General features: G+C 51.5%; 1 long non-coding RNA gene across 1 annotated transcript; it reads left to right on the top strand.

Moving 5' to 3' along the window:
* Positions 1-21,526: 21,526 nt before the first annotated feature.
* Positions 21,527-23,978, top strand: LOC118660593. Its single transcript, XR_004968987.1, has 2 exons — positions 21,527-21,699; positions 22,508-23,978. It is a non-coding gene; the product is annotated as an uncharacterized LOC118660593 (long non-coding RNA).
* Positions 23,979-25,505: the final 1,527 nt, after the last annotated feature.

The following is a 25,505-nucleotide window of genomic DNA, read 5'->3' as shown; positions in this document are numbered from 1 at the left end:
TAGATTACATTTTGGGTTGCTTTTAGGAATGCATAGTATTCTGATATGAGGGCATTGAACGATTAAGAGACAGATGTCTGTAGACAACCCATTAATTCACAGTGAGCATTTACAGTGTGCGTTTTCTGGGCACGACTAATTATACTGCAAGCTTAGCAAGTTCACTTGTTCAAAGGCAAATGCCAATGTGGCCCTGACCAAATCATGTGTATACATATACATGCACCGGCCATTTTCACATGGACAGCGGTTGCACCTGCCGTGGCTACAGGCAGGATTTAAATCAGCCCTGTTTGGCCTCCACAACAATGGACACGAGATTGGTCTAAAAACTGTGTGACTAAGCTTGTCTTTTGTTTGTTTGTTTGTTTATTTATTTATTTATCTATCTAGACTGGAAATCTTGGTTTTATTAGTTGCTTTGACAGAACAAAATTACAAGTTTGAATTTTCTCAGTGCACATTATCTTCCAGAGGGAAGCCGACCTGAAGTTTTACGTGTTCTAGAGAGCGCTCATCACATGCACATGTCTCATGCCGTGTAGACATTTAGTAGATTCTCTAGCCACAAAGTTATCCTTTGGTCAGAGACTCTGTTCAGAATAGCATTTTTATATGAATTGAACTATGTCAGGAAAACCAGGACAGCCTTTTAGAAGCATGCAGAGCCACTCATTTCTACTACATGATGAAAACCCCCTTCTTTGCTGGCTGCTGTAATATGTTTAGCTAGGTTGTCCTCTCTCTGTACCAATATTTTGAAATTTCCCACCCCCCTCCCCCCGTCCCTTGGTAAAGTGTTTCTCTCAGGTGCTCAATCACCCTAAGTTTTCTTTTCCTTTTAAAACTTATTTTTTAATTTTAAAATCACATTTGACATACAATATTATATTAGTTCAGGTGTACACCCAGTGATTAGACATTTATATAACTTATGAAGTGATCATCCCAATAAGTCTAGTGCCCATCCTACACCATGCCTAGTTATCATAATATTACTAGATGCCCGATGCACGAAATTCATGCAAGGGGCTCGGCCCTGGCAGCCCTGGCTTCATCCAGAAGGTCACCTGGAAGGTCGTTAGACTGTCTGGTCTAATTAGCATATTACGCTTTTATTATTATAGATTGACCACATCCCTTATGCTGCACTTTATACCCACATGACTACCCTGTAAGTGCCAGTTTGTACTTCTAAATCCCCTCCCCGTTTTTATCCGTCCCTCCACCGCCCTCCCCACTTCTGTTTGGCAGCCACCAAAATGTTCTCTGTGTCTGAGTCTGTTTCTGTTCTGCTTGTTCGTTTGTTTTGTTTTTTTCACCCCACATGGAAGTGAAATCACCTGGCATTTGTCTTCCTCTGTCTGAGGTACTTCACTCAGCAGGATTCCCTCATGGCCCATTCATGGTGTTGAAGATGGAAAGATTTCATTCTGTTTTATGGCCAAGTAATATTCATGGACACTTTGGTTGCTTCCATGTCTTGGCTACTGTATATAATGCTGCAATAAACATATAGATGGATGTCTTTTCAATTTAGTGTTTTGGGTTTCTTTGGATAAATACCCAGGAGTGGAATTGCTGGGTCCCTTTTTTGTCTCTTGTTCTAGCCTTTGTTTTAAAGTCTATTTTGTCTAGTATAAAGTATTGCTACCCCAGTGGGGTTTTATTTTATTTTTCATTTTCATGAAATATATTTTCTATTTACTTTCAGTCTCTGTGTGTCTTTCGATCTGAACTGAGCCTCTTTAGACAGGCAAAATAAGCATCTTGTTTTCTTATTCATTCAGCCTTTATATCTTTCGATTGGAGCATTTAATCCATTTGAATTTAAAGTAATTATTGAGAGACATGTATTGCCATTTTATCATTCATATTTTTAAATCTTTTTTTGTTGTTCTTCTTAAAGAAGACCCTTTAACAGTTCTTGCAATTCTGGTTTGGTGGTGATAAACTTATTTAGCTTTTTCTGGGAAGCTCTTTATCTGACCTTCAATTCTGAATGATGGCTTTGCTGAGTAGAGTAATCTTGGTTGTAGGTCCTTGCTTTTCATCACTTTGAATATTTCTTGCCACTCCCTTCTGGCCTGCAAAGTTTCTGTTGAGAAATCAGCTGACAGTCATGTGGGTACTCCCTTGTAGGTAACTAACTGCTTTTCTCTTGCTGCTTTTAAGATTCTCTCTTTGTATTTAACTTTTTGTCATTTTAATTATGATGTGTCTTGGTGTGGGCCTCTTTGGGTTCTTTTGCTTGGGATTTTCTGTGCTTCCTGGACTTGTATTTTCTTCACCAGCTTAGGGAAGTTTTCTGTCATTATTTTTTCACATAGGTTTTCAATTCCTTGCTCTCTTTCTTCTCCTATGGCACCCCCATGATGTGACTGTTGGTACACTTGAAGTTGTCCCTGAAGCTTCTTAAACTATTCTCATTTTGGGGGGATTTTTTGGGTTCTGATTGGGCATTTTCTGCTACCTTATCTTCCAAATCCCTGATTTGATTCTCTGCGTTATGTACTCTACTATTGATTCCCTATAACGTAGTCTTCCTTTCAGTTAATGTACCCTTCATTTCTCACTGGTTCTTTTTTGCTTCCTGCTTCTGCTTTTATGTTTCCTATCTCTTTGTTAGTGTTCTCACTGAGTTTATCTACTCGTCCCCTAAGCTCACTGAGCATCCTTATAACCAGTGTTTTGAACTCTGCGTCTGGTGGATTGCCTGTCTCCTTTCTGTTTAGTTCTTTTTTTGGAGTTGTGTTCTGTTTTTTCATTTGGGACATGCTGCTCAGTTTGGCAGCCTACCTGTGTTTGTTTCTATGTTTTTGGGTAGAGCTGCTAAGATATCTCCCAGGCTTGAAAGAGTGGCCTAATATAGTAGGTGTCCTGTAGGGTCCAGTGATGCAGCCCCTCTGGTTGCCTGAGCTGGGCACTCCAGGTGTAGCCCCCTGACCCCCCATGTGTGCGGTGTGCATCCTTCTATTGTGGTTGAGCCTTGATTTCTGTTGACACGTTAATGGGAGGGATTTCCCCCCAGACCAGTCAGCTGGGAGGACTGGCTGTGACCTTTGTGGAGGAGCTTAGGGCTTAAGTGTGTTGCTCGTGAGGTGGTTGGGTGGGTGATGTTTCAGTGTGGTCTGAAGCTGTCCACCAAGTCCGCTGGCTCTGGGGCCTCCTGGGAAGTGCAGACCAAGGTCAGCTACCGCCTGTGCCCTGCCCAGGGTGTTATTGGAGCCTGATTTCTTTCGCAGCTGTTCTTTTAGGGGTGCAGGGGGGTCACTTGACTTACCTAGAGCATCCATGTGTGAGGGGACAGGCATGTGGAAGACACAGACGCCAAGCCATCCATTGCCTTCCCCTGACCAGGGCCAGGGTCCGACTCCCAGGGTGGGCTTCTGAGAAGCCAAGGTTGGTTTCCTCGGGGAGCCGTCCCTTTCCTTCACTGGCATCTGGGCCACCTTTCCTCGTGTGTGTGACCCATATTAAGACATTCCAAGGAACCGCTGGCTGGTTTGCATGGCACCGCCAACTCCCAGCCTCCTGCACGGCCCTTGCTTGTGGTCGGCGTAGCCTCCTGCGCTCCTCCAGGCCCCGGATGCAAAGTGGAAGGAAGAAAGGAAGCTGGTTAGAGTGGCACCCGAGGCTGGGTAGCAGCATGACACCCTGTGATGGACGTGTTTATGTGTCTAAATCTCTCAGCGCCGTCCGCCAATAAACACGAGGTGCTGGGGTGTGGACCTGTCACGCCAGCAAACACCTGCTCACCGGCCCACACTTCCAGCAGGCGGCTGTTCTGGGAGCAATGACTTTTCCGTCCTTGAGCTTCTGTTAATTTAAATCAGAAACGAAAGTTCACTGTGTCTTTCTTCTGCTGGTGACATTTTTCACTTCGCACATTGTCAACCTCATTGAACATGTTGCTACTTGGCTGCAGTCACCACTGCAGGAAACCACACACCCCAACAGCTGTGGCAGCTCTCTCTACCTGGGCTGTACTTGCTCATCCCTCCTCCCTCCTCCCTTTCCCCTTTTCTCCTCCCTCCTCCCTCTTCCCTGCCCCTCCCCCTCTCCCTCCCCTCCCCGCTCCGACTCCTCTCTCCCTGAAGCCACTGCCTTGACCACTGCTCATTGTGGACATCAGTGACGTCCATCCAGCCCCTGTCTGTCTGTCTGCCTTTGTCAGAATACACCCGACTGGGTGGGAGTAGAAGCTGATGGTTGGTTCATGAGGCTCTGAACATGGGGCCCTTTGCTATACAGCATGCCCCAAGCTCTCCTGATGGGTGGAGAGACCTCCCCCCTTTGGATGTTTGCTGGGGATCAACACATCTTGGATCTGCCACTTCCGCTCCTTCCCATCCTCCTCCCAGGGATCCTGTGCTGGGAGGCAGCACACAGGCTGGGCCGCGTGTGGGGTGAGTAGTGAACACAGTCCAGCTAGCGCTCCAGCCTGGCTTGCGAAGACCAGGCCTCGGAAGTCACGTGGAAAACATTACCCAAGCATCACCGGCCACCACACGGCCATTATTTCCCCATTATCAGCTCAAATAAACATGACTGAGAATAAAAAAGGAAGTGATTCAAATGTTTAACTTCATTTATCAAGGAAATATCCGGGGGTGGGGTGGGGGGGTGGGGGTAGGGTAGTGGGGAGGGAGACGTAGGGTCCGTTCTCAATGCACAGAAGCTCTTAGGCTCTTCCTCCTCCTGCCACGTTCAGGATCTTCTTCATGGACAACAGCTGCGCCAAGAGGCTCGCCACCCCGGCCCCCAGCCCCGCACCAGCTGACGCCGGCGCCTGGAGGCTGCGATGGGCGGATTCGCTTCTCCTCTGTTCCTGCTTTATTTTCTCTCCCGGCAGCTGCGATGCGCCTTCCCAATAGAAGAAGGAAAGACTATATATACGCACACCCGTTAAGACCTTCTGCCTCTGTAGTGCATGCAGAACTGGCCCGGATCTATTAGCCAGAACAGGAAAACCCGAACTCCGGGCCAGACCACAGGAGCTGAGAACTTGGGCCTCAGATCCCCCCACCCCCACCCAAGATTTATCACTTACTAGCTGCGTGAATTAGGAAGCAAATGAACCCTTCTCAACATTAGTAATTGCGTTTGTAAAATAAAATTAATACTGCTACCTAGTCCACAGGATTATCCTGAGAGTTAATGAATAGATGATCCACGCCAAGCACTTAGGGCAGGATTTGACACCCAGTTATGTTAATTCACCCCATCCTCATAGCAACTGTGACCTGGGGTGTTTGGCATTCATTTTTCAGATAAGGACCTGGAGAGAAAGAAAAACAAGGAAACGAGACAAAGGGGAGAAGAGGAATGGAGGGGACCAGGATTAATTTCCCTCGTTGCAATTTTTCCTTGAGTTGAGCAGATCAACGTTTTCTGCCTCCACTTTCCTTGCACATGTCAATGAGCCACTCTTCTTTATTACCCGGGCAGACTAGGAACCTAGCGCTCCGGCCTGTGGTCCTTTAAGGATGAACATGGAACAATCTGGCAGAATAAAACATGGATGAGTGTGGTCAACCGTCCCATGGAGTTGGATTGATGGAAGGAATTTCGAAACACCCTGCCGACTTACAGGCGATGACTACTGCTTTAGTTTGTTCCAGTTGCCATAACAAAATACCGCAGATGGCTGGCTCAAACATCAGAAAGTTATTTTCTCACATTTCTGGAGGCTGGCAGGCCAAGATCAAGGCGCTGGCAGGGCTGGTTGCCTCTGAGGCCTCTCTCCTTGGCTTGCAGACGGCCACCCTTTTGCTCCTCTTCACATGGTCATCCCTCTGTCCACAAGAATCTTTTCTCTCTCTCTCTCTCTCTCTCTCTCTCTCTCTCTCTCTCTCTCTCTCCTGTATCTTTTCATTTCTTCTCTGTCTGTATCGTAATCTCCTTTTCTTATAAGGACTTACCAAATTAGAGCCCATCCCAATGACCTTGCATGAATTTAATCACCTCTTTAAAGATTTTATTTCCAAATACAGTCACATTCTGAGGAACTGGAGGTCAGGGCTTCAACATACTAATTTTTGGGGACACCATTTAGCCCATAACATCCATAACAAATCTGCTTTGTCGACTTGCTGATGTGCGACCATCTTTGATGTGTAAGGGAAGTATTGTTTTTCATGCAACAGGCTCCACCGGTTTAATAACACCAGAGTGAGCCTGAGTGACATCCCAGGGGATGGGCCCTCGCTGTCTGTGTGCTGTGTGAGCAAGCGTGGAAAGGACGCTCATTAACGTTCCTTCTGCTTAGGATTTAATAATAAGCCGGCGATGCAGGACTAGCTCAGGAAGTCAGACTTGGATGATTTTTTTTTTTTTCTGAGTTAACTGTGGTAAGCATGACTGGAGAGGGAAACTAAAAATGCTTCAAAAAGAAAAGACCACTTTCTAAACCCATGTTAAGGGAGAGGACGTAGCCCGTGTTTAAGGGGGACGTATTTTGGTCTTTAGCACATCCGAAGGCCAGAGCGTTTGCAAGTGCTTTGGCCTCAGTGTGTCCCAGGCTGTTTGACACCATCTCTGCGAGGACCTACGGGACACGAGAAAAGTCCTCAAGCTGTTTCACCCTCAGAGCGTATTTCACAGCGGCATCGACTGTTTTGGGTGGGATATTTTTTGCTCCTACTTTCCTCTTTGAAAGCAAAACCCCCAGGAGCTCAAACTGTTAGGACACGCGGAGGGCCCCGGGGTGATGGCCGAGGCGGGGTGAGCACGGCCCAGGCGGGGTGAGCATGGGCCCCACTACCTTTGTCAGCAGCTCCGACCACGCGAAGGCCCAGGTGTGGGTCGTAGCTCAGCTCCTTCTCCTTGTCTGAGCGTCTCACTCTCACGGGAAGCACTTGAACCTGAGCGCCCAGCAGGCCCCGGTCGTGCGGTGAGAGAGCAGCGGGCTGGGAGGCAGGGGCCAGCCCGGGACCCTCCTCTCCTGGCTGGAAGGTGAGCTCCGGGGGGAGCTCAGTCTCCCCGGGAAGCAGAAGCCCTCGCGGAGGGCAGAGGGGACCGCTCGTCGCTGGTTCTTCTCGGACCCTGGGAGGGATCATGACCTGAGATGTCTCCGGACACCGCCGTGGGCGCTGACACCAGCGACAGCCGTCTTCAGCTCGGCAGGTAGCGTCCTTCCTTCCTCAACAGCAGCCAGGCGAGGGCAAGTCTGGGCTTTTAAAGCTAATCTGAGCTCTCTGGAGCGACTCTGTGATAAATAACTGCGCTAAAGGAAAGGGCTCTGAAAACCGCACTCACACTCAGAGAGTCGGTAAGACTGGCCCTAGTGGGCGTCGTGGCCCTCCTCCTCCTCCTCCTCCTCCCTGACACCCATGGGCCCCTCTGCCTGCGCCTTCGGGGACCGCCGTGCGGGATGGGCCCTTTCTCCGGATTCTTCTCTTCCTCGTCTCATGGAGTCTGACCTTGGAGTGTTGGTGCTCCACCGGCGATAGGGAAGCCGGCGCGTCCTCCCAGATGATGTCTGAGCCCCTGCTTAGCTGTGAGGTTTCCCCACCCGGTGCCTCATCTCCCGGGCGGTCTCTGCCTCGGCCCCTCAGCGCAGGGGCCCCCCCCACTCCCACTCCCTCCCCCACTTGTCAGGGAGCCGCTGTCCTGTGCCCTCGGCGGCCTCGGTGTTAGGCGATGAGCGCTCTGGCATCTGCTCCCCGATGGTGAATCTCAGGTGCGGGAGAGGCAGAGCGCGGGGCAGGTGCCAGTGCTGAGGGAGCTCCTGGAGTGTGTTCCAGCATTTTCCTCGCCTCCATCTTGCCCTGTGCCAGGTGAGCACTGACTTGGGGCGCTCCTGCATCACCGCCGGCCTGCCTGCCGGGCCCCCGAGGCTCGCGGCCAGACATCATGGGTGGCGCTCTGCGTGGGAGCCTGCAGACTGTCCTTGTCCAGTCCCGGGAGGGGCCGTTCCCTTTACAATCCAAACAGCCCAGCCAGATCGGATCTCTCTGATGTCCCCGACCTCTGAGCAGCAGGCCTTCCCGCCGCTTCCTGACCCTCCCCGGGCTGTTTGGAGTTTTGCAAACATCCTATTGGCTCCAGGAAGGGCGGTGCAGCCCTGCGAGGAGTTCTGAGGTCGCTCTCAGCCCGGGTCCCGGAGGAACAGGGCTAGGGAACAGCCTGGCCAGGGGACAGCCCGGCCAGGGAACAGCCCGGCCAGGGGACAGCCCGGCCAGGGAACAGCCCGGCCAGGGGACAGCCCGGCCAGGGAACAGCCCGGCCAGGGGACAGCCCGGCCAGGGAACAGCCCGGCCAGGGGACAGCCCGGCCAGGGGACAGCCCGGCCAGGATGCTGGCCAGGGTGGGTGGGAGGCGGGAGCAGAGGTGAGGGGTTTGGGAAGAGCAGTTACATGTCACCTCTAACAGGCTGGTCCACGCACAGCCATCATGGTGCACGCTCACACGCTCACGCTCTCACAGCCTGAGACCCACTCTGCTTGTCCCTGCAGAGCTCAGACCCCAAACTGCCAAGGCCACTTTGCCAGGCGGCCATGGGGACTCCCTCCAAAGGCACACGCCCAGGCCTTGCTCTGAAGGTGGGATAGACGCTCGTGTGGACCGTTCTTCGTGGCTCTGTGGGGGAGCACAGGGCTGATACGAGAACATCCCACGTCTCGGACGCGAGCGCTTGAATAAACCCGCAAAGACAGGCCCGTTGTCCTCGCCCCTCTTTAAAGGAAGAGCAAGGAATAGAGACAGGGGATGGTCTCCCTGCTCGTCGTCCTTGCAGCTGGAGCAGCTGGGACATTATGAATGACAAAGAAGGAGCAGTTCGCAGGGGCTCGTGGACAAATGATCAAAATTGAGTCCCCACTCACCACGGGGACACTGTGACTCGGGCATGTTCTTGGACCGGATGCAGAGTTGCACGTGGCAGTCAGAGGCGGCTGTGCCCTCTGCGTGTCCACCTGTTTAACCCCGCCCATGCACACACGCTCCACGCTGAAGCCACGGGACACGGGCGGGGTGAGCCACGCGTGAGGTTCTGGACAGCGAGTGTTCCAACTTTAACCCTTCATTCCTAGTACATTCATGAACCGCCAAGTAGATTATAAACCCATAAATATGTACTTTTCTACTTTTATTTAATTTTTTATATATTTTTATTGATTGCAGAGAGGAAGGGAGAGGGGGAGAGAGAAACATCAGGGATGAGAGAGAATCACGGGCCTCTACGTACCTCCATGGGACGGCCGCCGATTAGGTTTGTGTATCTGTGTGTGCATGTGCATGTGTGAGAACATGGCATCCTGATGGTCTTTGTCTGCTGTTCACGGGCCAAGGTCACGGCGAGCTTGGCTGGCTGTCCAGCTCTCAGAATACGGGGCCTCAGAGTCATTTAGCAGTTCCTGCTCTGGCCAGGGACGTGCCACTGGGTGGGGGGACGACTGGGCACGACTAGGACGGGAGAGGGTGGACTCAGGCCGGCTGAGCTGTATTTACTCAGGGAACTGGAAGGGGCATCGCAGGGCCCTTGGGTTCCTGCGGGTTGGGCTGTGGGGAGACAGCCACTGTGGGATCACAGAGGATTCAGTCCGGGGTCCGGGAACGCGGCTCTGGGTCACGCTGGCTGAGGCCTCCCGCGGGTGCGTCTCTGTTAGGTCTCACCAGCATGAGTGACACAGCCCGCTGAATGGGGTGAAGGCTGGGGATGGTGTCAGGGTTTCCTGATTTATAGGTACATTAATGTCACGCTTGGATAAACCTCATTCTGCCCAGTGTCATAGCTTTGCTTTGGTTAGAATATTAATGAAAAGGGACGGAGACATTCACCGGTGACTGCTGCTCTCGCCAAGTTGGATTTGCAATTTCATTGCGGGGTCGGTAATTGCATTTCCCTTTAACGTTGGGTCACTTTCCCCCGCTTTTAAAATTCTGAGTTTCTGGGGGACGGGAGACTCTTTCCTACCTCGGTTAGCTCTAGTCACATCAAAAAGCCGTCTTCCCGGCCACGGAGTAGGAAGAACCCAGAAACAGCGCCAGCATTTGTCTTTATGCCTCAGCTCTGCCCCAGGGCTCGGAAGCCCTGTGACCTGCCTGACCTCACTGGCTCTCCACGTCTCTTCCATTGGCGGGTGGGAGCATGCGCCCGCGCCTCCCAGAGTCCTGCGGATCAAGGAGGTGACGGGTAGGGAAGGCTTGGTACGTGCTGGTGCCGGTGCCCATGATCAGATCTCGGGAGCGGACAGGGACTGTTTACTTAACATGTTTTCTAAGCCGAAGGATGTTGTAGGATGACGCTCGCTACTAGGTTTTGCTTATGCAACCATGTGTGACGCCCTGTTCTTGGTGAAGACACTGTTCTGTTCCGTGGTGTTTCCTCAGCCCGGAGAAGGAAAACACAAAACCCTGGTGAGGCATGTGCTACATTCCAGAGGGTTGTATAAACGAGCCCGTGTTCCCACCTCTCCCCAGAGGCCTGTGTTTAGCTTAGAGAACAAAGCCCTCCCTCCCACTCCCCCCAGAGCGGCGCGGAGCAGCTGCACTGGCGCCTACGTGAGCTCGATTTCATAACCCCGGGGCTCCTCTCCCAGGTGGGGCACGCACAGCTCCTTTTGGCTCTCGCTGCACCGCTCCGTGGGGGTCTGGGGTAGGGGAGCAATGCAAAATAGTCCGCAAGTCATCAATCTCCTCTCACCCCCAAACCTCATGCTTCCCATCAGAATGAGTGAATACGTAAATAAGTATGGAAAGCTATAAAACATGGAAATGATGCATTATTACGATTCTTAGAGATATACCTATGTGGTAAAACTATTAGAAAGCTATAGAAGTATATAATCTATGCGTGTGTGTGTGTGAGTGTATGTATATACTAGTAGCTCATCGCGCGATATCACGTGCAGTAGGCCGCCCACTGCTTCCACAGGAGCCGTGTGGCTTCCGTGGGAAGCAGAAGCGAGCCGCTCACACCCACGGGAGCCAGGAGGGACCCGCGCCGATTCCACAGGAGGCGGGAGGGAGCCACGCTGCTTCTGCAGGAGGCGGGCCAGTCGTCTCCTCTCCAGGCCTGGGCTCAGCTGTGGAGGCTGCAGGCTGCCCCCCTGTCCCTGTCCATGTCCGCTCTGGCTCTGGGGGACCCGCCCGAGCCGGGGTGTGGCAGCTCACTGCCCCTGTCTCTGTCTCCTCTCTGGGCCTCACCTGCGCACACAACCTCCTCCTGTCTGGTCGTGACCCATTATGGTGTCCTGGCCTAATTTTCATATTTCATATACACACACTAGAGGCCCAGTGCATGAAATTTGTGCATAGGTAGGGTCGCGAGGCCTGGCCAGGGATCAGGACTGATCAGGGCCTTCTGGCTGCTAATTGGGACCTCCCTTCCCCAGCTGCCAACTGGGGCCTTCCTTTGTTCCGCGCTGCCCCTTGGTGGTCAGTGCACATCATAGTGAGCGATCGAACTCCTGGTCTCCCGGCCGAACTCTCGAGGGGACACTTTGCATATCAGCCTTTTATATATATAGATATATATATAATTTGTATATATATCTACCTTTGTGTATATATATGTATAAAATGATGACCATGGAATTTAGGACGTGTTATTAAGGGGAAAACAAAGGACACAGTAGCAAAGAATGACACAGACCGAATAAAAACTGTGGGTAACGTTCTCTAATTTTGTGGAGCTTTCACAGGTGATTGCTTATTACTCTGCGCCATAATTTGCATATACTTTGTATTCTCCATAGCTGCCAAATATGACGCCCCTTTAACTTCACATTATAAATCTACTTTGATTGGGACATCAGAATTTTACTGGAATGTGTTTACTTATTGATGCACATGCATTAAATTGTCTTTGTTTCCAGGAACTCAGACACTTAGTATTTTATAAAAACTATCTTCCTTCATCTTCTTTAAATACACTTATATACAGTTGACTCTATGAATGTAACTTTACATAATTAAGACATGGAATTAAATTGAAAAAAAAACAAAAAACTACCAACAACTCCTTGAAATTAAAAGTTAACTTCAATTAATAGTTGGAGGTATAGCTGCCAAATATTCATTTGGTGTCATAACCACACAACAGAAGCTGTTTAAAGCGGTTTAGAATAAAAGAATTTAACTTTAAATCTTTCATGTACATACAGATACAGAGGACAAGAACTTTTTAAATCATAAGCTGTTTTCAGTCATCATATTGCTGGTTATAGCACTGACATAATTTAGAGGTTGTTGTGTGTGTGATGGGAATAAAATAGATGGACAATTGTATGATATTCTATCATCCCCAGCGTCACTAAGAACAGGAAAAAATTGTAGTGAAAAAGGAAGGGATGAGATCAAAGGAGGAAAGCGAACACCTGGGCCCTGAGTTTGATCTGGAACATCCATAGGAAGTCCTGGTGGGTTTTGTTAAGAAAATGACATTTCCCTTCTGGCTCTGTTCCTGGAAAAGACCTAGAAACAGCGTGCAACCCAGCAACAGTGAGCACCTCGGAGCCCAGAGTGTGGTCTCTACATACCGTTTCCTCTCCAGGGCCTCACGGATCCTTAGAGAAAAGGCTGATCCGGGTGAGGGGACGGAAAGATACCAGATGAACGCCCAGCATCAAGGCCTAGAACCACGGTGTCTAAAGAATCCAGGAGCTGCCTGGAAGAAGTTCCACCAGAGAAATATCGGATATTTTATGCTTCAATTTTAACAATTCCTGCAGGGGACGGCTGTGCATGAAATATATTTGTATCAATGAGTTTGTAATGGTGCAAAAACCCCCAAATCAAAACAAAATGATTAACTGGTCACCCCTGGAAGATGCTAGCAAGCCAAGCTTTTATTTAAAAAATAGTAAATAACCCCAAACAACCCAACATTTAAACTGTACCCTGGGTGCTGAAATTATAGATGAGGAGAAAAAGCATCATCGAGGTCTTCTAACTCACATTTTTGTTTACAAGTTGGGAATGTTGAGCGGAGGCTCTGCGGATCTTGGCTGTGCCTGGCTGAGCGATTCTTTCCGTTTCAGCTCGAATGGCTGTCAGCTGACCCAGAATGGCCTTGGCAGGGACAAGTAGGATGACCACAGCTCTCTCCTCAGCTGGCTGCTCACACATGTTCTCCTGGGTGTGTTACCAGAGCAGGGTGACCCCATTTACTCACATCCCACGGTGGAGCCCGGAGGAAGGGGTGGGGCTGGGATGCAGGGGAGAGGGGGCGCCATCTTTGAGTTACAGGAGGAAGAGGGGGCAGGGTTAGAGATGAAATGAGATTTGATTCTTGACTTTGCTCTATGAACTGATCATTGCTGAAGCTGAACAATGAGGATTCATTGTACTATTGTCCACTTCTGCATGTGTTTGCAATCTCCTGTGACGGAAGGTGTATTTAAAAGACTCCATTTGGGAAGGATGATGGAGGTTTTCTTGAGAAGCTTTGGTGACTACAATGTTCTTTTCTTGTTCTCATTAGGCGGAACCGATCAGCATGTCGTGATTCCCGCTTGGGGGCTGGACCGTGGGTGGGAGGCAGCAGGCTCCCGAACATCTTGGTATCTCTGCTTCCTCTGTGTTTGACTCACAGTTCTGCCCCCAATTACCGTGTCTCAAGAGAAAGCTCTTCCTGCCCAGGCCTGCCTGCCGTTCCTTGTGCGGCATCTGACAGAAAAGCTGTCTTTTGTGTGTCACATACTATATGGTTAGACACTTATACATGTTAATTGCTTGAGCACATGACAAGATTGTAACCTCCTAGTTTGAGGCTTCCTCTCTCTCTCTCTCTCTCTCTCTCTCTCTCTCTCTCTCTCTCTCTCTCTCTTCTTTTCTCCCTTTCATGAACTCACTTAAGAAAATATTTATTAAATTTCTACTAAGGCCAGGCACTGGTGATAAAAGGGTGAGCAGCACACAGACCTGCCCCGATGAGTCACAGCTTACCGCCGCAGCTCAGATGCACACAGCGGGCAGGAGGCGCTGTGGCCCAGCCCCATCAGAGCCCGTCTCAGGGGTTTTAATGGTAACATTCTCCTCGTTAACAGCAGCCACCCGGCCCCCCACATTCCATACACTGGAACCCTCAGTTACTCTGGACTTCCAAACCTCTATTTTCAAGTCAGAAATCCGAATTTCTCCTGAAAATGTTTACAGTCGAGCCTCTGCAATGACATATTTTGACCACGTTGAGCAATTCACATCCGGTGAGGCAGTTTACACTCCAAGCCCGAGAGAGGCGGCTGGCGATCTCATGGTCCCCAGAGCCCGTGGGGATGACCAAGTGCACGGCTCCATCGATGCCGCCCCCCTCAGCTGCTTGTACGTCTTCCATTTGTCCTGCCCAGCAAACCTCCTTTCGGGGCCCCTCTCAGTGTGCAGAAAGGAGAAGGTGCTGTCAGACGTGGACACCCCACCCTGACACTCAGCGCTGCCCTCCTCCTTCCCTGCCGAACTTCCCGAGTCCTTCAAGCACCTTCTGGACTTTGGGGAGCTTGAGAGCAGCGCGCCCAGGACAGCCGCCCCGGGTGATGGGTCCGGCTGGACAAGCAGACGCTCATTCTTCTTCAACATGGAGCCGGGCCCGCTCCTTCCGGGAGACACATTAGAACAAAACCCCCTCATCACAAGCAAGGCTGTTCTTCTTGGTTGCTTCTCATTAGTTTTTATTTTCTTGTTAATCCTCACCTAAAGATATTTTTTCCACTGATTTTTAGAGAGGATGGAAGAGAGGGAGGGGAGAGAGAGAGAGAGAAACATCAGTGTGAGAGAGACACATCAATTGGTTGCCTCCTGCACAACTGTGGCCCGGATGGAACCTGCAACCCAGGTATGTGCCCTTGACCGGGAATTGAACCTGTGCACCAAAGTGTCAGGGGTCAACGCCCTAACCACTGACCACACCGGCCAGGCCAGCATGATCACAGCACCTGCGATGGTTCTGCTTGAGGGAGGAAACCAGTCCACTGCAAGTCCCAGGTAAGGGCAGTCTTTCTGCCATTTTTGTTTTAAATGGAATCTTTTCTCTGTGGCCTATGAATAATGCAGTCTTTGCGATGATTTAGGAGCAGATTCTGTTTCTAAGAAGAAAGACAGGCGTTCAGGCTGGAGCCTTCGTGCCCTCCGGCTGGCTTCCCCACATCTCCGGGCGGAGAAAACACAGAACAACCGCAGAAGCGAGGGAGGTGATGCCATGCATATGCATGGCCAGTGCGAGGGCAGCAGGGCCTCCCAGCTGCTCCTGAAACCCTCTGCTCCGGGCACCGAGGCTGCACTTGCTACCCCTTCACCCTGCCAGGGGCCTGGCCAGGGTGACGGTGCTGGTGCCATTTTGAATCTGCAGCTATTTGTGGTACCAAAGAGATGCTCAAGACGGGCCCAGATGGCGATAAGGATTTTAGTCACGAGCATCTCTGAGCAGCACTCATAAGCCGTACCGCAAAGCGAAGGAGCAACGTTTCAGTTTTCCGCGTTAGCGAACGGGCTCGGCACCGTAGAGGCCTGGATTGAATGTGGGCTTGGCCACTTTCTTTTTTTTTAATTGAATTTATTGGGGTGACATTGGTTAGCAAAACCACACAGGTTTCAAGTGTACAACTCAATAAAACACCATCTGCACACTGCGCCTCGAAGCCATCACCTCAAGCAAAGTCTCTTCCATCTCCATTTTCCCCACCTCCCTCCACCCCATCCACCCCATCCACCCCTACACCCCTACGCCCGCCCTCTGGCTATCACCACACTGTGGTCTGTGCCTATGTGTGACGCATCTATAGTTTTTGTTAAGCCCTTCACCTTCTTCCATCCAGTCTCAGCCCCTCCCCTCGGAGCTGTCAGTCTGTTCCGTGCCTCCCTGCCTCTGTTTCTATTTGTCCATCAGTTTATTGGTTCCTTAGATTCCACATGTAAGTGAGATCACATGGTATTGTCTTTCTCTGGCCGGCTTATTTCACTCCGCATAGTAATCTCCAGGTCCGTCCATGCTGTTGCAAAAGGTAAGATTTCCTTTTTGTTTTACGGCCAAGTAGTGTTCCACCGTGTGTGTGGCTGTTGTCAGGTTGCTGAGTCCCAGCGTCCTGTAGCAGAGTGAGAACGGCACTGTCTGTCTCTGTTTCACAGGCTGTAGCAAGATTAAGCCCAACGTGTGAAACATTAAGCATAATGTTTCACCACAGGGCAACCTGCAAATATCCATGAGGAGGAGGAAGAGGCTAGTCATGAGAATGAAGATGGAGAGAATGATGAAAAGGAAGGTGATGATGAGAATGAAGATGGAGAGAATGATGAAAAGGAAGGTGATGATGAGAATGAAGATGGTGAGAACAATGTGGATGGTCATGAAGATGAGGATGAGGATGAAGGTGAGGTGGAAGATGAAGATGAGGATGAGGGTGAGGACAATGATGAGGATGATGAAGGTGAGGATGAAGATGATGAAGGCTGAGGATGAGATGATGAGGGTGCTGAGGAGGAGCATGAAGATAAGAATGGTGATGATGAGGAGGAAGATGAAAAGGAGGGTGATGATGATGAGGAGGAAGATGAAAAGGATGGTGAAGATGAGGAGGGTGAAGATGAGGAGGAGGTGAAAATGCAGATGAAAACGAAGGTAGGCCAAGGATGAAGATGATGAGGGCACTGAGGAGGAGCAGGAAGATGAGAAGGAGGAGGGTCTGTCTTTTGAAAGTCATGTGACCTGGGGGAGCAGCCCCACAGAGGGGGTTAAACACCCTCAGGTCCAGCTGTCTCTCGTTTGTTTTAGCTTCAGGGCGTCATCTGTGGGGGTTAAGCTTCCACATCTGTGTCTCTTTATGGATTGCCCTCCACGAGCTCTCATAGCCTCCTGTGAGCCCTCCGGGCCGCGCTCAGCAGGCTGTTGACTCGGAGGTTTGCGTGGCATTTCTACGCTTCTCTGTGCTGAGTTTTCCCGCCTCCTCTCCCCTGATATTCGTTTAAAATTTAATCTCCAATAACTTTGGCGGGGTCTTATCCTTGCGAATGAAACTCCGCGGGAGCGAGTGGGTGAGTGAGCTCTCCGTAGCTCTGGAAGCTGCTTGCAGACAGCTCTCTCCAGGGGGCTCTCACTGACGGACATGGCGCAGGGCCGGCCACCCACGCCCGCGGCCTGCGCCAGCCTGCCCGTTCGGTCACTAACCCTTATGAGGACTCAGGCAGGCCCGTCCTTCACACACTGCGACGGCTGCCCCGCCTCCTCTGGCAACAAGAGAATCGAGTAGTTGCAACAGAGACATCACGGCCCACAAAGCCAAATACACTTAGCATCTGGGCCTTCACAGATAAGGTTTACCCGCCCCCATCCGAGCTCTAGGGAATATGTGCTTTTAATTCGGCATGTAATGCAGAAAGGGCATTTTTTTGGGGGGAATAAGAAGTTCTTTCCTCAACCTCCCCAGTTTTCAAGTGAGGCGGTAGAGTCATTGCCGGTTTCCCTCCAGGTTAGAATGCTGAAAGGATAAGCGTGCTCAGGACAGGGCCTGGTGGGAAGGTTCATGCTGGCGCTTTTCTCAGGAGCTTGTGTGGTGCCCAGCTCTCACCAAGCCGTTCGGGTGAGTTTACAAGAGCTCCTTGGAGGATCATGTCACTGGCAGCCATGCCAGCTGTCCCTGGAGCCAACAGATGCAGGGAGTGCAAGCGACAGAGTAGAAGGACGCCAGACACAGGTGTGACCACGCGATGTAGCCAGGGAGGGAGATGAGTGAGGCCCTACACCAGTGACGGCGAACCTTCTGAGCTCGGCGTGTCAGCATTTTGAAAAACCCTAACTTAACTCTGGTGCCGTGTCACATATAGACATTTTTTGATCTTTGCAACCATAGTAAAACAAAGACTTATATTTTTGATATTTATTTTATATATTTAAATGCCATTTAACAAAGAAAAATCAACCAAAAAAATGAGTTCGCGTGCCACCTCAGACAGCGTGTCATAGGTTCGCCATCACTGCCCTACACAGAGGGCGGAAGGGAATAAAGGTTCAGAAGAGGACACATTTAAACGCAGAGAGACCTGTTGGGACACGGTTTCTCAAACTGTTTCCTAAAGTGGTTTCCTGGGGCCCCGGGGGCCCTATAAAACATTAGGGGCGAAGGAGGGTGGGGAATGAGGTGCGGATGGGCTCAGCGGGGCGGGGTCCCATGAGCAAGGAGCCGTGTGCTTGGCTGGAGGAGAAGGGGACGGAGGTCTTGGTGGAAGGCGAGCCCAGCGCCGGATCCAGTCCTCTTTGTCCTGAGAAACGTTGGGGACAGAATAGTGGCCGCCGGAGCCAGCAGCCCTGCCCTGCCCTGCCCTGCCTGGGGCACCAGGCCGAGGCCGGTGCTGTGCGGGCGGCAGAGGCTGGTCAGCCGGGGCGGGCGGGGCTGTGCGAGGAATGGGTGTGAGCCGGCTCTGTGGGCGGGAGAGCAGATGACAGGGCCGGAGATGAGGCTGTGCGGCCAGAGGAACCGGGGCTCCTCGGAGGGACTGGAGCTGCAGGGAGGAGGGGGCAGTAGCTACGGTGACCTGGTACCCGAGGGAGAGGGGGAGGGCGGCGGGAAGGCCGCACGCGGGTGAAGGGACTAAAGCTGAGGTCCCCCGTCACTGTCTCTGAACAGGACGGACGGTCTCCCCGAGGCTCAGCTTTCTTCGCCTCACCAGGGATCAGGTGGGATGGACCAGAGCCGTGATGGGACCTGGTGATTAGAGCTCTGAAGGTGCGATTCCCCTTCATATTGGTCAGCCTCTCTCTTTCTCTCTCTCTCTCTCTCTCTCTCTCTCTCTCTCTCTCTCTCCTGTATCTATCTATCTATCTATCTATCTATCTATCTATCTATCTATCTATCTATCATCTATCTATTTATCACCTATTTATCATCTATCTATCTATCTATCTATCTATCTATCATCATCATCATCATCTATCTATTATCTATCTCTCTATGTGTATGTATGTATGCATGTATGTATCCCCCCTTTCTCATCTATCTATCCTCTATCTGCCTTGAAAAATACCGGCATTGTATGCTCTGCCTTAATAGGAATAAAATGCAGTTTTCCTGCAATTTGAAAACGCCTGTTGCTCTAAAGGTTTGAATGAGTCCATGCAGAGCTTGGTGGTTGGTAAAATTCTGATTGTGTGAGTTCTGTTTTTTGCTTCATTGTGGAGAGTGAATACAATACGTAGGAAAAAACACATTTTATCGAGGCACAGATGAAAACCAATAAATCCTTGGGCATATTAAAAAAGCATTTCCCCGGGGAGTCACAGGCCTGGGTGTTTTGTTAAGCTGACTGTCGTGATTCTTTTTCGTGCCTTTGGACTTGTTCTTTAACTGAGGGAAGCTTGGTGACAGGGAGCCTTCTTCACACCGGGCCAGCCTGTAAGAGGCTAGAGAATGAGTAACACTCTAAAAATAACGCCGTTTAAGAGTCTGAAAACAACACACTCTGGGGAAGAAAGATGTATCTGAACAGCGAGGCCTCCCCCCGGGTCAGATCCGTGCCCCCGCTCACAGGGTCCCGGCAGAGCGGTCTGCTTCCCCGCACCCCGCAGGGGCGAGGACGCTCCCTGTCAGTGGCTACCCTGAGTCAGTTCCCCTCAGGGAAGGTCACCCTCATCACCAGGACCCACCTCATCGGGAGCCTCCCTCCCCTTGTGCTGAAGCAGCGATTGTCCAGCAGCCCTCGCAGGACGCCCTGTGCTCTGCGCCACCCGAGGCGGTCAGCCACCCCGCTTCTGTGTTTATTAAACGCGAATATTGGTCTCGTTTAGCAATTCCACCACCGGAGATGGAGACGAAGGCAGGGGAGTGTTTGAACTTGCTAAGCCCTTCTAGACCCTGAGTAAGGGCTGCTGCGGGGAGCGTGCTGCTTTCCAGCCTCACTTGGCCTCACTGACGAGCAGTCAGTGTGCACAGTCCGTGCGGCCCCTGAGTCTGTTTCCCTGCTCTCAGAGCCGCTCGGAGAAGCAGAGCCCAGAAGTAAAGACCTCTCCCCTCCTCCCCCCTCCCTCCCCCTCTGTCTCTCTCCCTCTCCTGGGGGATTATGCAAGGGCCCCTGGGCTGGGGTAATAACAGCTGCAAGTAAGCCAATGCCACTCGGGCGGCCTCAGACCCCTGGGCCCTGGCGGGCAGCGGGCAGCTGGCTGGGCCCTGGGCTTCAGCAGCAACAGGCTGCCCGGCTCTGGCAAATCCTGGGCAGACGGGACAAATGCTTCAGGAAACAACTGGTTTGAAAGAATAGACTGTTTGCTACTCCCCACTGGGCGTGGGGCTCAGACACAGCTGTGCCGGGGCTTAGCTTTCAGCCCAGGCCAGGGTTCGGGTCACCTGGGGCTTGTTGGATGCAGCTGTCGCCGTCCGTGGGTCTGATTTCAGACACCCGCCAGAGGTCTCCTGTCATTCAGGCGTCCTGGCTAGAAGCACGGGGTGTCCAGTGACCCCTCGTCCGCCTGAGGTGCCAGGGCACAGGGTCCATTCCCACCGGGGGACATGCCCAGGGCGCCTGCGCATCCTAGTGTCCCAGAGGCGCCAGCAGTGGCTTGTTCAACAGGAGACGCATTCCCTTAGTTATGTGACCGCGATTTCCACGGCACAGGAGGGTGGAGAGGGGACTCCTTATATCAGATAACGGGGCGAAGACCTTGCCTCCTCTCCTGGAAGAAAGCTCGGAAAAGCAATGAGGAGAACAAGGAACATGCATGCACACATGCACGCACACACTCACACTCACAGTCACTCACACACTCACACACACTCACACATACAAACACACACACACATAGTCACTCACACACACACACATTGACACTCATACACACATACTCACAAACACACACACTCACACACACACACTCACATACACTCGCATACACATGCTCACACACACTCACACACACTCTCTCACACACACACACACACACACACTCACATACACTCGCATACACATGCTCACACACACTCACACACACTCACACACACTCACCCACACTCTCTCACACACACACACACACACACACACATGCATGCGCATACACACACCCCCCCCCTTGGGTGGGACTGTGGGATGTGAGCCACCTGAGCCGGGATACCGACAGGAGTGCAGGGGTGAGATGGATTGGGGCCAGTGGAGCCAGGGCCCCGTGTGTGCAACTCACTGGCCCCGTGGGCTCTCTGGGCACCAGGCCGGGCAGCATCCTTCCCGGGGGACGAGGAGCTTCCCCGACCTACGTGCATAACGAAAATCAGGGAAGATGAGAGGGAAGAGAAATCACAGGACTGGTCACGTTTTCAGGAAATGACTGTGGCAGATCTCAGTGGTGTGGGGAGAACCAAAAGCTAACGAGCCTTCGCCGGTTTGGCTCAGTGGATAGAGTGTCGACCCATGAACTGAAGGGCCCCCGGTTCAGTTCTGGTCAAGGGCACGTACCTCAGTTGCAGGCTCCATCCCCTGCCCTGGTTGTGGTGGGTGTGGGAAGCAGTCAATCGATGTGTCTCTCTCACATCAATGTTTCTCTCTCTCTCTGTCTCTCCCTCCCGTTCTCTAAAAATCAATGGAAAAAATATCCTCAGATGAGAATTTACAAAACAACAACAACAAAAAAGCTAAAAAGGCCTGGCATGTCCTAAAGAAGATTCCAGCTGAGCTGCCAGCGTGCTCGCCCCATGAGCCTCCGTGGTGACTGGCTTGCGGGTGGGAAGTCAATGACTTAAACACAGCATCTCCCTGTGCAAAGAAGTTATCAGGAAAGAGAATAAGGTAAATAAAGGGGGAAATGGCAGATAAAAGACAAAATGTTTTCATAAAGTGGGGTAAAGTTATGACCAAAAATACCCATGGGTTTAAAATAAAAGCAGAAGCAAGAATTAAATAACATAATAATCTCCAGCAAACTAGAGTAGAAGGTGGAGATGTGAGGACTGAGGGAAGAAACGGGTTGTGAAAGAGAGAGGAACCGGGAGAGCTTTGGAAAAACAAAACAAAAAGAAAAAGAAAATGTGTCCTTTCTGACGGGTGTTTCTGATTTCTTGAGATATATTCCTAGAAGTGGTGTCCCTTGACCTGGCCTGCAGGGATTGGGCCAAAACTGGCTCTCCGACATCCCCCGAAGGGTCCCAGATTGCGAGAGGGCGGTTCTCGGGTGACACACCCCGGAATTGGGTCCCCCTCCTCTCTGGTTCCGGGTGCATCACCCGAGAACCGCAGCTGCCAAGTCACCTCAGTTCAGCAGCTCCTGCGTTGAGCATCTCCCCCCGGTGGTCAGTGCGCGTCATGGCTGCTGGCTGAACGGTCAGCAGGTCACTTAGGGTTTTCTATGGAGAGCTCACACTCTCTGCTACCTTCGCTCTAACCTTGCAGGCCTATTGCCTCATTCACTGAAAATAATTCTGGTGTGAATACTGCAGTTTGAAATAATAAGATTTCTTCAATAAGGATCTTTTTTCTACAAACAGCCCTAACCTTTGCTTCATCATTTGGTTTACAAATCTCATTAAAGCTTTGCTGCTTGGTCAATGCTCCAGACATTTTTAAGGTATAAATCTTCAACCATACTTTTCCTTTTAAGACAGAAACTGCTCCAGGGCCCACGTGATCACCTGCAAACCAGCCGGTTCCGTTCCAACGGGAAGGGCCTTGGCACTGCCCTCGTCTCCGATGAAAAATGAGCCCCATTCGATGACTGACCTTCTCACCAAGCGCGGCTTCCACGGAAACACACAGGCTGTCTCGGCCACGGCTGTCACCTCCTCAGTCGCTAGCCGTGGCTGGGGGGGCCTGGCCGCGGGCAGGGAGGGGGCGGACACTGAACAGCGCGGCTCCGTGCAGTGGGCGCCGCCGCCTGAGGGAGGCTTGGCCAGAGGCAGAGGCGAGTGTTGCTGTGACTGGCGACGGTCGTGTCGCTTTTGAGAGAATCGACTGAGAACGCCCTCACTTGCTTGGGAGACTAAAGGGGGTGCCTCTCCCAGCCCTTCCTCAGGGTGGATCGGGGTGGCCAGTCCACAGACCCTGGGGTCTCTGAGCAGAAGCGCAGCTGCGAGTCAGGCCGTGTGCAGAGTGGCCAGCGTCTGTCTGTCTGTCCAGGTCTCCGGGCCGGGCTCCGGGACGGTACCCCGCCTGCTCTATCCCCTGCACAGCACTAGGCTGACTCCGGAGGGAAGACAAGCTGTGAAGGAATTCTGGCAAAGTTACTTGCAAAGACAGAGACCCATGGACACACCTGTTCCCGCAGATTTGCTCGCTAACCAAGGCCCAAGGAGCCTCAGGAACTTAAATCACTGCGCGCAATGGATGAGCAGAAACTCCACATTCGTGTTCATTCGTTTTAATGAACAATTCCCCTCTGCTTATCTACACGGGCTTCCTGTCAGGGTCCCGACCACCTCATCTTTGACTTCCCTATACCATCTGCTTTATTTTTGCAGCCGAACAATACAACCCATCCCCAAACCCACCCGAGGGGCCCTTTAGGGAAAGGGAGGAAGCTGGGGTGACGTGGGAAGAAGAGGCCCTGTTAGCCACGGAGACTTGCCCACGAGGCAGGAGGGTCCTTTCGGATGATCAAAGCGTTCGTCATATTTTTCACCCCAGCACAGCACCGCGCATTTGCCCAGCTTCCCAAGGTGACGCTATCGCGGGGTTGGGGCGTCCGGAATCAAGACATTGGAGGGTCGGGAGTGAAACTGCCTCCACCATCGATGACCCCTGCGGTGCCGCCTTACAGGACGAGGAAGAGGCGCGTCTCTGGCGTCTGGGGTGCGGAGAGCTGCTGGCTACGGTTCTTGGAGATGGTTTGCTCCCCAGCCCATCGAAGACTGAGCAGTGGCACTGGAGTTGCTCGGCCTCTGAGGGTCCCACTTGGTCTACGCAACAAGGACAGCAGGTCAACCCCAGTGGAGGCCCCCGCGGCTCTGTCCTCAGGGCGAATCTGTCCTTCTCCAGCTCGTCACAGGGGAAGCGCACCCTAGTGTGGAAGTCCTGGGTTCCATCAGCAAGAAAATGTTCACTTATTTTTAAAATAAATTCACTCCCGCAACTCATCCATGTTCTAGTTATAGATCCTAGTGATTGCTTAAGAACTTAATTTTCTCATATATTATGAATTGTATTCTATCACGTATTTGCCCATAAGAAGACCATATAATACAAATTAAATATCTTCCTTTCATTTTATCTACTATATCATTTTTTTTTCTTGATGGACATGAGTATCCCGCTACCTTTTCCAGTAGAAAATCAGGCAACATAGAAGTGCTAAAGGAAGCCTCCAGAGACCCGTTTACGTGGCATCACGATTGCTTGGTCCTCAGCAAAGGCGGGAGAAAATGCACCGTCACGTGGAAGGACGTGCCAGTGGGTGGAGGGACTGCAGGCGGCTGCATCTGTAACACTTTCAATGCATTGATGACTATTAGCATGCAGTGTATTTACAAGCAGAAGGACATATTCATCAAAACAACTTGGAAAGAAAAGAGTACAAATTACATTGAGAACAGTCACTGTCTCCGGAATAGGTCTTTCATAACTTCCTGTGACGGAGATGTGGACAGTTGGCTGAGCTTGACTTACTGTCCTGCTCTATGGGGATGAGGTGAACAGCTGTTGCTAACCCTCTCGTGACAGGTGAAGAGGTATCCATCTCTGGGATGACAACACTCCACACCTCGCGGGCTGATTTCACCTTTCATACTTTTTTTTTTAACCTTTCATACTTCTTGGTAAGCCTTTGCACCCCTCCTTGGAGCACATGCAAAATTGCCCCCCCCCCCGTCCCCCTCAATCTGGGCAGGTGGAGTAGTGTGGAGCCTCCAAGCCCAGCAGCCCCACTAGCTGCTCCCTGGTCACGGGTGAGAGGGATTGAGACTCCGAGTTCCGGTCCTACGGTCTCAGCTAACACATCTGCCCAATCCTTCCTGTTGGAATCTGTCACTGCCCACGTATGGACTCTTCCATTTAAGAATTCATCACACTCTGACGTAGTAACATGAACTTGGCAATGCCACGCTTCCTTAGTGCACTGTGGACGCTGTGCAGGCCGGGGCCACGCTGACTCCTTCCTGTGTCCTCTGGAATGGCCGGCACAGTGGTACATGTCGAGTTGCACGAGTTTCTATGACGCCATTCTGTATAACAGGGTGACTGGGCCGAGGCCTCGCCAGCACCATGACTGGACTCTTAGGCTCAGGGTCTCTGCTCGCCGGTCTCTGTGGGGTTGACGCTATGAGCCCGGCAGGCATGCTGTCCACGGACCAGGCTTTGCCCAGCCCCCCAGGCCCGGGGGCGGAGATGAAGTCAGCATTCTAGCCTGAACCATGCAGCCTCATCATTTCTAAATTCAATCGAGAAGAGTGGTCAATTTAGAGATTAAAATGGATCCCAGCCATCAGGGGCCAGTTCAGTCTTTTAAATAAATTAGCCACGAGATCCAGGCCAATAAGAGGAAAAGCAGGCTGAGCTCTTTAAAACAACCCAGGGACATTAGCAGTGAAGTTCCCTCTGTCTGACACGCAGTGAATCTATCAGGCTCTGCTTCTCCTTCACTGACAAGACTGTGCTTGGCGAGACCC

This window comes from Myotis myotis, unplaced genomic scaffold, assembly GCF_014108235.1.
Source record: "Myotis myotis isolate mMyoMyo1 unplaced genomic scaffold, mMyoMyo1.p scaffold_m19_p_7, whole genome shotgun sequence".
Taxonomy (NCBI): domain Eukaryota; kingdom Metazoa; phylum Chordata; class Mammalia; order Chiroptera; family Vespertilionidae; genus Myotis; species Myotis myotis.
The sequence above is the reverse complement of the archived record's forward strand: the minus strand, read 5'-3'. Positions and strand labels throughout refer to the sequence as shown.